Consider the following 17,125-nt stretch of genomic DNA (forward strand, 5'->3'; position numbering starts at 1 on the left):
CGTGTAAGTACGTGGTATCACGTAACATTCCGCCAGTGCGGAATTTGCTTCGTGATACATTACCCGTGTTAAATGGAACGTTTCCCAATTGCGGAAAAAGTCGATATCGTGTTGATGTATGGCTATTGTGACCAAAATTCCCAACGGGCGTGTGCTATGTATGCTGCTCGGTATCCTGGACGACATCATCCAAGTGTCCGGACCGTTCGCCGGATAGTTACGTTATTTAAGGAAACAGGAAGTGTTCAGCCACATGTGAAACGTCAACCACGTCCTGCAACAAATGATGATGCCCAGGTAGGTGTTTTAGCTGCTGTCGCGGCTAATCCGCACATCAATAGCAGACAAATTGCGCTGGAATCGGGAATGTCAAAAGCGTCGGTGTTGAGAATGCTACATCAACATAGATTGCAACCGTACCATATTTCTATGCACCAGGAATTGAATGGAGACGACTTTGAACGTCGTGTACAGTTCTGCCACTGGATACAAGAGAAATTGCGGGACGATGACAGATTTTTTGCACGCGTTCTATTTAGCGACGAAGCGTCAGTCACCAACAGCGGTAACGTAAACCGGCATAATAATCACTTCTGGTCCACGGAAAATCCACGATGGCTGCGACAAGTGGAACATCAGCGACCTTGGCGGGTTAATGTATGGTGCGGCATTATGGGAAGAAGAATAATTGGCCTCCATTTTATCGATCGCAATCTAAATGGTGCAATGTATGCTGATTTCCTACGTAATGTTCTGCCTATGTTACTACAAGATGTTTCGCTGCGTGACAGAATGGCGATGTGCTTCCAACATGATGGATGTCTGGCACATAGCTCGAGTGCGGTTGAAACGGTATTGAACAGCATATTTCATGAAAGGTGGATTGGTCGTCGAAGCACCATACCATAGCCCGCACGTTAACCGGATCTGACGTCCCCGGATTTCTTTCTGTGGGGAAAGTTGAAGGATGTTTGCTATCATGATCCACCGACAACGCCTGACAACATGCGTCAGAGCATTGTCAATGCATGTGCGAACATTTCGGAAGGCGAACTACTCGCTGTTGAGAGGAATATCGTTACACGTATTGCCAAATGCATTGAGGTTGACAGACCTCATTTTGAGCGTTTATTGCATTAGTGTGGTATTTACAGGTAATCACGCTGTAACAGGATGCGTTCTCAGAAATGATAAGTTCACCAAGGTACATGTATCACACTGGAACAACCGAAATAAAATGTTCAAACGTACCTACGTTCTGTATTTTAATTTACAAAACCTACCTGTTACCAACAGTTCGTCTAAAATTGTGAGCCATATGTGACTATTACAGCGCCATCTATCACAAAGCGAAAAAAGTGATCCAACTAAAACATTCATATTTCTTTACGTACTACACGAATATGTAATAAAAAATGGGCGTTCCTATTTAAAATAACGCAGTTGATATCCGTTTGACCTATGGCAGCGCCATCTAGCGGGCCAACCATAGCGCCATCTGGTTTCCCCCTTCGTTCTTTGTAGTTTTTTCGTTTGACGGTTATTTCGTGAGATATTTGGCCCGGCCACGATCAGTGGACCACTCTGCATAATAAACGACATGTAGGTAAGGGATGAGTGTGGCATTCGTGCCTTTCCGACATGCATGTGGTAAGTGTTGAAACGTGAACTGTGACGATAGTATTACCAAATGCATGCAAACATGACCCCGGTACAAATCCATCAGAGAATGAAGAATCCGTCATCTCCGGCGGTACTCCGCAAGGATACCGCCCTTTGATTGTGCCATTCCAGCACTAATCGAAGTGCTAGGTGTTTCAGGAGCCAGCCAGCCAGCCAGCCGAGCAACAGCAGTCCAGCCGAGCAGCAGCGGTCCCGGCCAGCAGCAGCGGTCCCGGCCAGCAGCAGCGGTCCAGCCGGCAACAGCCAGCCAGCCCTCCAGCTGCAGCAGCAGCGGCCCCGGCCCCGTCCGCGGCAGCGGCAGCGGCAGCAGCAGCAGCAGCAGCAGCAGCGGCATTGCTGCCACCCGTCGTCGAGTCAGCGCCAGCGCCAGCAGCGTGGGACTCAGGTCTTCGTCCGTCTTCGTCTTCATCCGTCTTCATCTTCATCCGTCTTCGTCTTCGTCTGTCCCCAGTTTTTGTCCTTTCTTTTTCGTTCTGTGGGTTTTTGTTTCTCCCTGTCGTCATGTCCGCCCCCACCACCACTACCACCACAGCCATAGTTTATACTTCCCCCTCCGCCGCCACTACCACAATAACATGGTGTGCCCAGTCACACCCCCCTCTTTCCATCCCACCTCTTCTCACTCTCCCTTCGCCCTCGCTCTTTGTCGCCCCCTCTTCAGCTTCTTCCTCCCGCTCCTCTCCCTCTGATCCTTTCCCCCCACTCCCCCAGCCTGTCACTGCAGCTCCAGCTAGGGTGGTGGCCCGTCAGGCCACTGCCCATGCCCAACTCTCCCCATCACCTTCACCATCACCGCTGCCACCGTCGCCGTCATCGTCGCCTTCACCGTCACCATCTCCGGCGCCGGCTGCTGCGTCCACGCCGGGACCTGTCCCTTACCACCACCTCCCTATAGCTCCTGTTCCTCATATCACCACACGCCCTTCTGCCGCCATTAAACGCCCTAGTGGCACCACCACCTCCTCTGCTCCCGAAAAGGCCCCGCCCAGTCCTCCTTCCCTCCCAGGGTGCCATGGATGTCTCCCCGCCTGGCCCTGCTCCCTCCGCCTCCTCCTCCTCCTCCTCCTCCCCCCCTCTCTATACAAATACCTCCTCTCCTGTCCCATTCCTTCCCTTCTCGAGGCCCGGAATCTCTCCCTCCTCCTCCGCCAACACTTCCCTGGTGCCCCCATCTCTCTCCTCACTCCCAGACGGCATTCCGTTCTCATCTCCTCCCCCAGCCCAACCCTCCATACTGACATCCTCTCCCACCTCCCCATCACCCGTTTTGGCCCCAACGCCTCCCTCACCCCTGCTCCTTCTCCATCTCCTACCCGCCAACCCCAACCCCCGCATCGCCCGCCGACCCTCACCGCCGTGATCACTTGGCTCAGTCTGTCGATCACGAAGGAGGAGGTGTTGGCAGAGCTCAAGGCGCATCCCACACTGGAGGTGCGGGCGGTCTGCCGCATTTTCAACTCGGTCAGCCCCACCCGCCTTATGCGGGTTTTCTCCGAGGAAGCCCCTTCCATTGACCATCTCCTGAAGGAGAGTGCCCTCCTCTTCAACCAACGCTACAAGGTCGACCCCTCCCGTTCCCCTCCTCAATCCCTGCGCTGCCAGAGGTGTCTGCGCTATAACGCACACCCAAAAGCCGAGTACCGTGAGGCCCCCACCTGCCCGCATTGTAGGCAAGCGCACTTCCTCCGGCAGTGCCCTAACCTTCAATCCCAACCCTCCTGCAATACCTGCAATCTCTCCCATCCCACCTACTCCAAAAAGTGTAAAGCCCAACCCCCTCCGACCACTCCTGAACTCACCGTCCCTGTCCATCCTCTGGACGCTCCCACTCCTCCCGGCAATTCCCTTCGCCTGCCCCCTACCACTGAGGACATCATCAGATTCCTCACCATCATCCTTCAGAATGTTCATCCTTTTCAGCGCCCCCACACTCTCCAACAGATATCCCTCGCTGCCCATTCCATTTTCCAACTCAAAATGTACACCACCTACTCCAACAACCAGGCCCATTTCACCTTCTCCCATCTTGACACCCTCGTCTAAATCCCTATCGTGGCACGACAGCACCGTATCCTTTTCAACAATATCTGCTCCCTTCCCACCAACAAGAACCTCTTCCTGCACACCCTTGCCACCCACCGTGTGGATGCCTTCCTCCTCAATGAAACCTTACTCCAACCCCACCACACCGTCCACACTCCGCCCTATCTCCTCCACTGCTCCGATAATCCCCTACCAATTGCACATGGTGGAGTTGCAATTGGTCACCACTGCCAGATCCCCGTTCGGCTCCAACCTCTCCTTCCTGACCCCACCGAACACCTGATCCTTAGTCTCTTCTTCCCCGGCCTTACCGTTACCTGCGCCACCATCTATGTCTGCCCTAACGCCGCTCTTCCCTTCGACTTCCTCTCCCACATTGACCGTACCTTCTCTTCCTACATGATCGCCCCCGACCTCAACATCCATAGTCGTTCCGCTGCCCAGTTACGGCGGTGGCACCGGTTCCTCTCCTCCCTTCAAGGCGACCTCATCCCCATCCCCCATCACACCCGTCCCGAATCCAACTCCACTCCCGATGTTATCCTCTCCTCCCCCAACCTCCTTGGCCGCATAACGGTGGATGTCCTGGAGCCTATTGGTAGCGACCATCTCCCTGTCCTCCTCACCGTTTCAGACGGTCGTCGCCCCCGCCCCGACCCTCGTAATGACCCACCCTCTAAGTACGTCCATGACTATTCCCGTGCCAACTGGAATGCCTACGGGGATACCCTCTCCACCCAGGTCGATAGCCACACCTTCACCTACTGCCACCCTGACGATGTCACCCATACCACCTCCTTTCTCGAGCAGACCTTGTCTGAGGCCGTGGAGGCCCACGTCCCTACTGTCGCCATCCACCCCCACCGTCCTACCTTACCCCCACAGGCCGTCCTCCTCCTCCATGAATCCCGCCGTCTCTACCGTGCCTTCCTCCGCACGCGTGACCCGGACACACTATGACGCCACTGGCAACTCCAGCGACACATTCGTAATTTTCTCGCGGCTAAGAAACGCCGGGACTGGCGACAGACATGCACCCATTTAAATGCTACCCCAACCTATCAACTCGTCCAATTTCTGGTCAGCCTTCCGTCACCTTACCGGAACTAAACCCTCCCCCTACTATCCTCTTCTCCATGATGATCACCCCTTCCCTGAAACCCTTAGTAAGGCCAATCACTTTGCCTCCTACCTCTCTGATGTATTTTCCATCCCCGATGATCCCCAGTTCGATTACTCCCTCTTCCCGGATGTCCGCGATCGAACTGACACCTCTGTCCCTCCCCTTGCTCCTGGTTTCCAGTACTTGGACACCATTGCACACACGGAACTCAATGCCCCTATCACTACACAGGATCTCATTGCTACACTCCGCACAAAACACAACACCGCTCCTGGTCACGATCGTGTCACCTACCGTCCGTGAAGCTCCTGTCTCTTTCCTCTCCACCCTGGCCAGGCCTGTGGAAAACCTCCCGTATCCTGATGTTCCTTAAACCTGGCAAACCGCCGTCTGCCGTCTCCTCCTGCCGTCCCATCAGGCTTACCTCGGTATTCAGCAAGGTCCTGGAATCTATCCTCACCTGACGCATCCACCAGCATCTCCGCCAGCACCGCCTCCTTCCCGTTTCGCAGTGTGGCTTTCGGCTGTCCTTGTCTTCCGACGACCTTCTCCTTCACCTCACTCATCTCCTTTCTGACCAGCTTAATTCCCATTGCTCCGCAATCTTCCTCTCCCTGGACCTCGAACGAGCTTATGACTGTGTATGGCATTCCGGTCTCCTCTTCAAGCTCCAAACCTTCGCCCTTCCCATTAACTACGTCTGTCTGATCGGCTCCTTTCTCTCCCGCCGTCCTTCCTATGTCACCATCCATAACACAGATTCCTACACCTTTTTCCCCTCCGCCGGTGTGCCCAAAGGCTCCGTCCTCTCCCCCCTTCTGTACCTTTTGTACACAGCGGACATGCCGTCGCCGTCACCCCCCGTCCACCTTCTCCAGTTTGCTGCTGACACCGCCTTCCTTGCCCTTGCCCCCACCCTGCAGCGCTCCCAGCACCTTCTCCAACCCCATCTTGACCGGTTCACCGCTTGGTGCAACCAGTGGTTGCTCAAGGTCAATCCCTCCAAAACCCAGGCGATCATTGTAGGCAAAACCACCCCTTTCTTCTGCCTCCTTGATTTCTATCTCACCATCTATGGCCGTCCTATCGCCCTCACTCCCACCCTTAAGTACCTTGGCGTCACCCTCGACCGTCGCCTCTCCTGGACTCCCCATCTACAGACAACCCAAGCCAAGGCACACTCCCGACTCCGTCTCCTCAAGCTCCTTTCCAGCCGTACGTGGGGTCTGGACCCCTCCACCATCCTCCACACCTATAAATCCCTCATCCGCCCTATCCTTTGTTACGCCCATCCGGACTGGATCTCCGCCCCCCCCCCTACCTTTTATAAATCCCTCGAAATCCTCGAACGCCATGCTCTCCGCCTCGCCTATCGCATCCGTCTCCCCTCCCCCACGCAGATCCTGTATGATCTCATCCTCTTCCCCCACCTCCTCCTTTTCCTTGAAAGGATACGGATCCTGTACACCTCCCGCAAACTCGATCCTCCTCATCTGCTTATCTCACCCATCCTCTCCCATCTCCGCCCGCTGCTGCGCCTGTATTCCCACGTCCCACCCGGTCTCCATCTCTCCACCCTCCTTACCCTCTCCCAAGGTGGATTCCGCCAGCTCCCCCTCCCTGATGATGTCCTCCTGCCCTCCATCTACCCCTCCTATCAATTTTGATCCTTCCCCCCCCCACTTCCTGTGTCCTTTCCTTTAGGCACCCTCCCTCCCTTCTCTTTCCTTTTCCCCCATCCCCTCCCTCCACCCCTCTTCCCCCAGGCTTCCCCTCCCCCTTCCTCCCTTCCCCCTATCTCCTCTGCCTGTCGCATCTGCTCTCCCTTCTCCCTCTCCCACCCCCCCTCCTCCTCTCTTGGCAGGTCCCCGGACTCGTACACAGTTAGTGAACATTCGCGCGCCGGAGATCAACGCCTTGCGTTCTGTGTGTGCCGTCGTTTTGTGCTTAAGTGGTTCAATGTTCTTCGTTTTGTGCACCTACGTTCACGTGTGATAATTTTCGTCTATGTCTGTGTCGAAATGTCTGAACAAATTTTATCTTGGACTCTACGCCTGTGAACAGCTCCATGTATTTTAAGTAGTGTTTGTCTCCGTTTATATGTCCACCGTATTTTTTTCCTCTACATGTCTTCATTTGTATCTTTTGTGTTTCTCTGAGGCCGAAGAGCGGCGTAGTATGCTGCTGCTGGCCTGCCTGTACACAGGTTTCAAAATAACAATAAAGAAAAAAAAAAGAATCCGTATGGAGCAGTGGTGTCATCCACTGTCCCCTCGTCGCAAGAAGTTCAAGAGCCAGCCATCTCCTAGAAAGGTTATGCTCATCCTATTCTTCTTTGATTAGCAGGGTCCATAGCTTATTGATTTCAAGGAACCTGGTGTCTCCTTCACTAGAGAACGGTACCCATGCGATTATCACGCCTTCGGTCTCTTGAAAAAGAACCTGAAGGGTCGGACGAGAAGGTGCAGCAGTCAGTCACGGATTTCTTCATGCAGTAGGACACGGTGTTTAACCAAACGAGTATCTTCGACCTGGTGCATAGGAGAGACGTCTACAGACGTTAAAGTAACCTCTGGCGTGCCACAGGGGAGTGTTATGGGACCATTGCTTTTCACAATATAGATAGTGTCGGAAGTTCCCTGCGGCTTTTCGCGGTTGATGCTGTAGTATACAGAGAAGTTGCAGCATTAGAAAATTGCAGCGACATGCAGGAAGATCTGCAGCGGATAGGCACTTGGTGCAGGGAGTGGCAACTGACCCTTAACATAGACAAATGTAATGTATTGCGAATACATAGAAAGAAGGATCCTTTATTGTACGATTATATGATAGCGGAACAAACACTGGTAGCAGTTACTTCTGTAAAATATCTGGGAGTATGTGTACGGAACGATTTGAAGTGGAATGATCATATAAAATTAATTGTTGGTAAGGCGGGTACCAGGTTGAGATTCATTGGGAGAGTCCTTAGAAAATGTAGTCCATCAACAAAGGAGGTGGCTTACAAAACACTCGTTCGACCTATACTTGAGTATTGCTCATCAGTGTGGGATCCGTACCAGATCGGGTTGACGGAGGAGATAGAGAAGATCCAAAGAAGAGCGGCGCGTTTCGTCACAGGGTTATTTGGTAACCGTGATATCGTTGCGGAGATGTTTAGCAAACTCAAGTGGCAGTTTCTGCAAGAGAGGCGCTCTGCATCGCGGTGTAGCTTGCTGTGCAGGTTTCGAGAGGGTGCGTTTCTGGATGAGGTATCGAATATATTGCTTCCCCCTACTTATACCTCCCGAGGAGGTCACGAATGTTAAATTAGAGAGATTCGAGCGCGCACGGCGGCTTTCATACAGTCGTTCTTCCCGCGAACCATACGCGACTGGAACAGGAAAGGGAGGTAATGACAGTGGCACGTAAAGTGCCCTCTGCCACACACCAAACGGTTCAAATGGCTCTGAGCACTATGGGACTTAACATCTGTGGTCATCAGTCCCCTATAACTTAGAACTACTTAAACCTAACTAACCTAAGGACATCAAAATGGCTCTGAGCACTATGGGACTTAACATCTATGGTCATCAGTCCCCCAGAACTTAGACCTACTTAAACCTAACTAACCTAAGGACATCACACACAATACCCAGCCATCACGAGGCAGAGAAAATCCCTGACCCCGCCGGGAATCGAACCCGGGAACCCGGGAGTGGGAAGCGAGAACGCTACCGCACGACCACGAGATGCGGGCACCTAAGGACATCACACACATCCATGCCCGAGGCAGGATTCGAACCTGCGACCGTAGCAGTCGCGCGGTTCCGGACTGCGCGCCTAGAACCGCTAGACCACCGCGGCCGGCGTGCTACACACCGTTGGGTGGCTTGCGGAGTATAAATGTAGATGTAGATGTAGATGAGAGTGGATTGCCTTAATGGTTACGGCGATTTTGCGTGATTGGGATACCTATTCTGGATTGCGCGGAAAAAATTAAGCCTATAAATATCGATACTTTTTGGAAAATATCGATATATTGTTATTTTATCTACAGTCCTAGTTCCCTGCTATAAAGAAGGATAGAAGATGTTTCTTGAGATTCTTTCGTGGAGTGACTGTACATTTGGAAAGATGTAACATGGATAGAGTTTATACTTGCTGCAAGCGCCAGTTGTGAATTACTATAGTGTAGAGACTGCATTTTACTCAACAGTAGCTGTCCTTTGACATGCATTGCAAAATTATCATTCATGTGTTTAGAGTTTTGATATTTATTGTGCATCCTCTACATTTCAATTAAAAGTATTTCATAAAAAAAGTAGAGGGTAAATTTCGTAACTTACGTACTGTTTGACTGAAACAGATTTCATTGTTTACGATAATGCCATAGGAAGACCACAATTTTCAAAGTTAATGCGATTCATTTCTATTATGAAAAAAAATCGTAGTGCTATCTCTATTTAAAGCAACCTTTTTATTCATTTGCCAACATTTCTCGTCTCACTTTGATATTAAATCTTAACAGAAGTGTACTGTCGTCACTTGCACTATTGCGTGGACAGCTAGCTGCATTTTTTGATAACAAAATAATTCCTTTTGGAAAGTAGCTACGGATGAGCTGTAAGTCTATCTGCCGCCCAATGCTTTCTTACAGGGATATGAAACTGTGATTTTTTATGTGGTAAGCAGGGCTGTCCATAGCGCAGACAATAATCAGTCGCAGGGCCAAAACGAACTTTGTGATGTTGAGTTACGAAACTGTATTCATTTGTAATTTTTTTTGTAAAATTCGGGAGTGACGTTTTTCTTAACAAGACGCTGATTCAGTGAGCGATAGTTAGTTGGCGTGTTGTAATTATTTGATGAGGAAGTCATTCTGTGTATTACTGATAGTTATTCTTTCTATTCAACTTCATTTACAGATTATCAGATTCAGTTTCGAGTAATTTGCATCACACACGTCAAATGAAACTTACACAGTGAATATTCATATTCCAGTGTGTTGTAGATGCACACTAAGCATTATACAGAAACAAAGTGAAATGCAGCAGGCAAATTTGCGTTCCTTTTTCGTTAATTTTTATATTAATTTAAAGAATGGGAGTGATGGTATATGCGCAAGGAAATATTTATTTTAGATCATAGTGACTGGTAGTATGGTGCCCTATGAAATTCCCTTTCTTTAAAATGGTGAAGCATTAATTGTTTTCTAAATGTTTTGGGTATGTGGGAGGACGCAACGCGCTGGAGCTGAGATGGGGGAACACGAAATGTTATGAGGAATGTCCGTTTGTGGGGTGACAAAGGGACAGGCATTGACTTCGCGGAGCTGCGACTGCCGCGGCGTCCCAGGGAGCCACTAAGCATTGTCTGCTTTACAACTTTGGCCAGTGGGCCGCCGGGATGCGGAGAAGCACTACAAGCTGCTGCTCAAGGCCCCTTTGTCATACTTTGCAGACCGGCTTTGTAGACACTAGTCGGCCGTTTTCGAAAACACGAGGTGCACAAAATAATGAGCTAGCTTAATTCCACAGGCCTATAAGAAATTTATACTAACCATTAAAAGTGGCACTGCTGATCTAGTTCTTCTGCAATTGTGGAACATGAAACGTTACAACAAATAATTTCGATGCCAGGTGGAATATTATGATCTCTGTAGGAAAACAGTAGACATATTAAGATTGATCTTGCTGTTTTTTTTCTTTATTGCAATTTCATTTCTCTGCTCCACACGGGCAGGGGAGCGGTGGCAGCGGCACAGTCCACCGCTCTTCAGCCAAAGGGCTTTACAAATACAGAAGGTGAACTCCTACATAAAAGGCGGATAAAAGAGAGGGATATAAAAAACGCTTTAAATGGAGATGATGGGAGTTAAAATACACATTAATACGGGGACAAACACTGGGGGATAGTTAAAAAGTCGACATAAAGTTAAAAAGAACACGGCTAGCAATGTGTAGTGCACTTTAAAACACTGGAGACAAAAACAAGTTAAAAGTCGGCCACAGTATAAAAAGCACACGAACAGTCGTAGACTATATACAGGTCGAGCACACAATTAAAACCACATCACTTGATGACACTGTAGAAGGGCACCAAACACAACACAAACACAGCACACTTGATAATGAATAAAAACCTGGGAGGATCTGCCAGGGGGGGGGGGGTTCAAGGAAAAAGGCAAAGGAGGCGAGATGGAGGGGAGAGAAAGGGGGATGAGGTTGGGGCATGCCGAAGGAGGGCGGGGGAGGGAAGGGACGGTAGAAGAAAACAGCCGAGGAGGGGGTGCAGGGACTCAGGTGAAAGGAGGGAAATCCGCTCTGGGAGAAGGGGAGAGGAAAAAGGGGGCCCTGGGGTTGGGGGGGGAGGAGGAACAAGGCCAGGCTATAGTTGGTAGGTGGGGTAGATGCCACAGCGAAGTTCAACATGTGGGGGGGGAGGTGTTGGAAATTGCCCTGATGAAGGAGATGGTGTGGAGGTGGAGAGAGGGAGGAATACATCGATAGAGGTGCGGCGACGGGAGGGGGGGGGGGTGGAGAAGACGTAGTGCTGCAATGGCTCGCCAATATATACGCTGGCTCGCTAGAGATGCGCAGGCGCCAAGGGTTAAGGCTATAACATCGTCGTAGACGAATCATAGAGCACGGCGACTTCCAGTGTCCCCTGCCGCACAAACGGTCCATGGGCTTCTCATTCGCGACGCTGGAAAAGCTTGACCGCGAATAGCTGCAGAGCGCGTGTGGGCGAGTGTTGGCGCCCAGTTTAAGCGTGCGGGCTTTGATTCTCCGTCTGTGTTGGATTCGTTCGACTGCGGCCGACGATGCCTTAGTACCGTCAGTGCTGGTTTCCATGCCTTGTTGAGTTGAATTCCTGTATCTCTATTGATCAGGTCGTTACTTATACGAATTTCGACTGCTTGTTTAATGATGGAATCCCAGTTCGTGGAAGCGGACGAAAAGATCTTTATATATACTAAGAACAGATACCATCTTAGTATATATATAGTTAAGGCTCACCGGCCACGTGACCATCTTTTTCTTCTGTGCGAATGCACAAACAGTGCCCGAACTCTTACGGGAATCGGCAACGCGCCGCGAGTAATGAGTATAATGGGCGCGGGCAGTACGAATGTAGTGCGGGACAATACGTTGAGAATATGGGTTTCGCGGGAGACGTGCCAGAGATAAATCCCTGCAGTCGCGCTATACTTTGTGTCCTCGGTGGCTCAGATGGATAGAGCGTCTGCCATGTAAGCAGGAGATCCCGGGTTCGAATCCCGGTCGGGGCACACACTTTCATCTGTCCCCGTTGACGTATGTCAACGCCTGTTATCAGCCGGCACGGTAGCTCAGCGTGTTCGTTCAGAGGGTTAGCAGCCCTCTGTAATAAAAAAACTGAGCTAATCGATCAACAACGTACTTAAACGGATGTCTTACGACGTCCGCCCCGAGCAGATGCAACGAACAAACGCGAACAAAATGAGATTTAAAAAAAAAAAAAAAAAAAAGATGGATAGAGCGTCTGCCATGTAAGCAGGAGATCCCGGGTTCGAGTCCCGGTCGGCGCACACATTTTTATCTGTCCCCGTTGACGTATGTCAACGCCTGTAACCAGCTAAGGGTGTTCATTTCATTCAAAAGATCTTTGTCTCTCCGTAGTTCAAGCTCTGTCCCGTGTGAAGACAGTGTTCAGCCACAGCAAACTTTTCTGGCTGACCTAGTCTGGTGTGACGTCCGTGTTCAGGACATATATCCTTAACAGCGCGACACATCTGGCCAACGTATGATTCCCCATACTGGTAGAGCTTTTATATATATCCCTGGTCTCCTTAGACCTAGGTCGTCTTTAAAAGAACGCAGCGTAGTTTGTACACGCGCTGGAGGGCGGAAGACACATTTTATTTGAGGTTTTGTGAACGGCCTGCCAAAGTGGTGGGCTATAGCCGTTTGACTTAACAAGGCTAATAATAAACACTTAACTACAAATGGCTCTGAGCACTATGGGACTCAACTGTTGAGGTCATAAGTCCCCTAGAACTTAGAACTACTTAAACCTAACTAACCTAAGGACAACACACACATCCATGCCCGAGGCAGGATTCGAACCTGCGACCGTAGCGGTCGCGCGGTTTCAGACTGTAGCGCCAGAACCGCTCGGCCACCAGCGGCCGGCAAACACTTAACTGATTATACTAATTTTACATACACTCCTGGAAATTGAAATAAGAACACCGTGAATTCATTGTCCCAGGAAGGGGAAACTTTATTGACACATTCCTGGGGTCAGATACATCACATGATCACACTGACAGAACCACAGGCACATAGACACAGGCAACAGAGCATGCACAATGTCGGCACTAGTACAGTGTATATCCACCTTTCGCAGCACTGCAGGCTGCTATTCTCCCATGGAGACGATCGTAGAGATGCTGGATGTAGTCCTGTGGAACGGCTTGCCATGCCATTTCCACCTGGCGCCTCAGTTGGACCAGCGTTCGTGCTGGACGTGCAGACCGCGTGAGACGACGCTTCATCCAGTCCCAAACATGCTCAATGGGGGACAGATCCGGAGATCTTGCTGGCCAGGGTAGTTGACTTACACCTTCTAGAGCACGTTGGGTGGCACGGGATACATGCGGACGTGCATTGTCCTGTTGGAACAGCAAGTTCCCTTGCCGGTCTAGGAATGGTAGAACGATGGGTTCGATGACGGTTTGGATGTACCGTGCACTATTCAGTGTCCCCTCGACGATCACCAGTGGTGTACGGCCAGTGTAGGAGATCGCTCCCCACACCATGATGCCGGGTGTTGGCCCTGTGTGCCTCGGTCGTATGCAGTCCTGATTGTGGCGCTCACCTGCACGGCGCCAAACACGCATACGACCATCATTGGCACCAAGGCAGAAGCGACTCTCATCGCTGAAGACGACACGTCTCCATTCGTCCCTCCATTCACGCCTGTCGCGACACCACTGGAGGCGGGCTGCACGATGTTGGGGCGTGAGCGGAAGACGGCCTAACGGTGTGCGGGACCGTAGCCCAGCTTCATGGAGACGGTTGCGAATGGTCCTCGTCGATACCCCAGGAGCAACAGTGTCCCTAATTTGCTGGGAAGTGGCGGTGCGGTCCGCTACGGCACTGCGTAGGATCCTACGGTCTTGGCGTGCATCCGTGCGTCGCTGCGGTCCGGTCCCAGGTCGACGGGCACGTGCACCTTCCGCCGACCACTGGCGACAACATCGATGTACTGTGGAGACCTCACGCCCCACGTGTTGAGCAATTCGGCGGTACGTCCACCCGGCCTCCCGCATGCCCACTATACGCCCTCGCTCAAAGTCCGTCAACTGCACATACGGTTCACGTCCACGCTGTCGCGGCATGCTACCAGTGTTAAAGACTGCGATGGAGCTCCGTATGCCACGGCAAACTGGCTGACACTGACGGCGGCGGTGCACAAATGCTGCGCAGCTAGCGCCATTCGACGGCCAACACCGCGGTTCCTGGTGTGTCCGCTGTGCCGTGCGTGTGATCATTGCTTGTACAGCCCTCTCGCAGTGTCCGGAGCAAGTATGGTGGGTCTGACACACCGGTGTCAATGTGTTCTTTTTTCCATTTCCAGGAGTGTATACAAACTGGACTGTTTAAATATGTTTAAATTTCATAATTAATCGTTTAACATTGCGGAGAATAAAAAAAATTGAAAAAATGGAGTCAATGGGAGTCGTACCTGAGCCAACGAATTACCGTTTGATGCGCTTGACACTTCCGTAGTACGCCTTTACAACACTGTTGCTCAAAAATTCCTCATACTCTACGCATAAATCTTTAGAGAGAATTTTACCTTTTACTACGACCCACTCAGGCGAAATATTCTAGGGACATGAAAGATGCATTTACCTGCTTCTATTCACATTGTCTGTGCCAAATCAACAAGCCTCATCCCGCACCCTGCTTTTGTTGGATTTACGTTTGGATTAGATTTACCTAACTTATTAAATCGCACTTTCTCTTCCGAATCTCTACTGGAATAGGGCCTCCTTAGCAGATCATTCGCAGAAACTAGATTTCCTCATGTACTCGCGTATTCTACCACAATCTAAAGCCTTTTGACTTACAAGGGTAATAATCGTAACTAAACTGAAAATATTAATTTCATACACATAAACGGAACTGCTTAAATATATCTAGATTTTATAATAAATTGTTTAACTATTGGAGGAATAAAATAAAATGGAAAAAGAAAGTGTTAGCAGCAGCAAGAACTGAACCCGAGCCAATGAACTGCCAGTGAGTGTGCTTGACCACTCAGCCGCAGTGCTGTCACGGCAACTGATCCTCACAACATTTCATACTCTCCGCTTGCACAATACGTTACACGAAATTAAAAAAAAAATACTGACCTGGTGCTGTGAACAACATAGCATTCAAAGTGCCGGAAGGGATGGTGCCACATCAGAGTATACGCTGTCGAAATCAGATACCTATGTCTCTTCTCTGAATTGATCGTATTGTGGCTGACCGTCATGTCAGCACTCGGCACCGGTTTTTAGTTACCGTAGAGACAGCGCTACAAAACGTGTTTTCGTCCATTTTATTTGCGTAACAGCATGCATTCAATGAGCAATGGCGTAGTTTTAGTTTGAATTCTGACTTGCAGTCGAAGGTGGTGGTGGTTAGTGTTTAACGTCCCGTCGACAACGAGGTCATTAGAGACGGAGCGCAAGCTCGGGTGAGGGAAGGATGGGGAAGGAAATCGGCCGTGCCCTTTCAAAGGAACCATCCCGGCATTTGCCTGAAGCGATTTAGGGAAATCACGGAAAACCTAAATCAGGATGGCCGGAGACGGGATTGAACCGTCGTCCTCCCGAATGCGAGTCCAGTGTGCTAACCACTGCGCCACCTCGCTCGGTTTGCAGTCGAAGAGAAGCGGCATAATTTTAGTGCGATATTTAGAGTATGCTATAGCACAGTGGCACACAGTAACCGCCCACCACTGTGCACTACAGCAACTGCCATTTGTTGTAATGCCGTGCATTAGAGGTAACTTATAACATCCTTGTCATAATGCACGTGATTCATAATATCAAGAACGCCTGGGCAGATACAAGAGATGGTCTGATGCCACCAAATACTGCCAGGCTACATAAATAAACTAACACAGAAACCGCACCAACTAACCATCCATCAGAAAGCCCACTATAGACTAAAACTTCTAACCTGCAGAACTTATGGACTGCATCCTCTAACATAGTCTGTAGTGTTCTGTGGTCGGCAGGACAAAACGAATTATCAAGATTGAACACATTTTATTATAACTAAAACGCCTCCTTGGCGCGCACTAATTTCCAACCGCAAAAACAACAAGAAGCATAACAATTCTTGTGGTGGTAAACACCATTTAAGAGTACAAGACAATGAAAAGAAAATAATAACCAAGATACTGCTCTACACAAATACAAAGACACAACTTTCTACCCAATGCTACGGCGAGTGTCTACTATGCTAGAGCCGGCATAGGTATTGGCCGTAGCTGTCCTAGCTGTAGGTACATTTCTGGTCTGATTGCTGGTGTCCTTACAACGCCGATTCGGCGGAGTGCTACACGTAGTCACATTAGTTCCAATCGATGGATCTCTGTCACCTGGCTTTTCACGAAGTATTTCTGTGTTTATGCGGAAAGTCTGTTGTTGTTTACATCCACTGGCGATGTTTCGATCTGAGCTCTTGAAAGGTCAGCAGTTCAACTTGCTTGTCTGTTGTGCTGGCCCTCTAACTGACAAGGGGCCGCTACGACATAGACTACAGCCACACGGACATAATTCGACCAGCCCACTCTTATGCCAACGATTCCTAGATTTCCACTCCTCCAAAACTTTACCACTTCCTCCAAATTCTCTAACACCATGCACTCTTCACCTTGCTTTCTGTATCCACCCGTCCTCTCTCACTAATATCCTCTACGAACTTACACTAACTGATCAAGAGTATCCAGACAGCTGTTAGTGGACGTTAGGATGAGCTGTGTCCACCCTTCGCAGCTTTTGATGGGTTACACTCTGTTGGGGCACTTCCATGGGATGTCTGAATGTCTGTGAACGAATGGCAGCCCATTCTCTCTCAAAGCCGAAACCTGAGAAGATAGTAATCTTGGATGCAGTGGTCTGGAGTGAAGTCAGCGTCTAACTCATCCCAAAGGTCTGCTCAGGTCGGGATTCTGGACAGGCCAGTCCATGTCAGGAATGTTATTGTCTGCATGCTACTGCCTCATAATTCCTCTTCTACGACAGGA

The 17,125-nt window shown here is 50.1% G+C and overlaps 1 protein-coding gene and 1 non-coding gene across 2 annotated transcripts in view; one reads left to right on the forward strand and one right to left on the reverse strand.

Annotated features, from left to right (window-relative positions):
• The window catches only part of LOC126198935 (uncharacterized), a 154,821-nt gene that overhangs the window by 76,786 nt on the left and 60,910 nt on the right, over positions 1-17,125 (reverse strand). The window lies entirely within an intron of this gene.
• On the forward strand, positions 12,049-12,122 carry Trnat-ugu (transfer RNA threonine (anticodon UGU)). Its single transcript has one exon. It is a non-coding gene; the product is annotated as a tRNA-Thr (tRNA).

This window comes from Schistocerca nitens, chromosome 8, assembly GCF_023898315.1.
Source record: "Schistocerca nitens isolate TAMUIC-IGC-003100 chromosome 8, iqSchNite1.1, whole genome shotgun sequence".
Lineage (NCBI taxonomy): Eukaryota > Metazoa > Arthropoda > Insecta > Orthoptera > Acrididae > Schistocerca > Schistocerca nitens.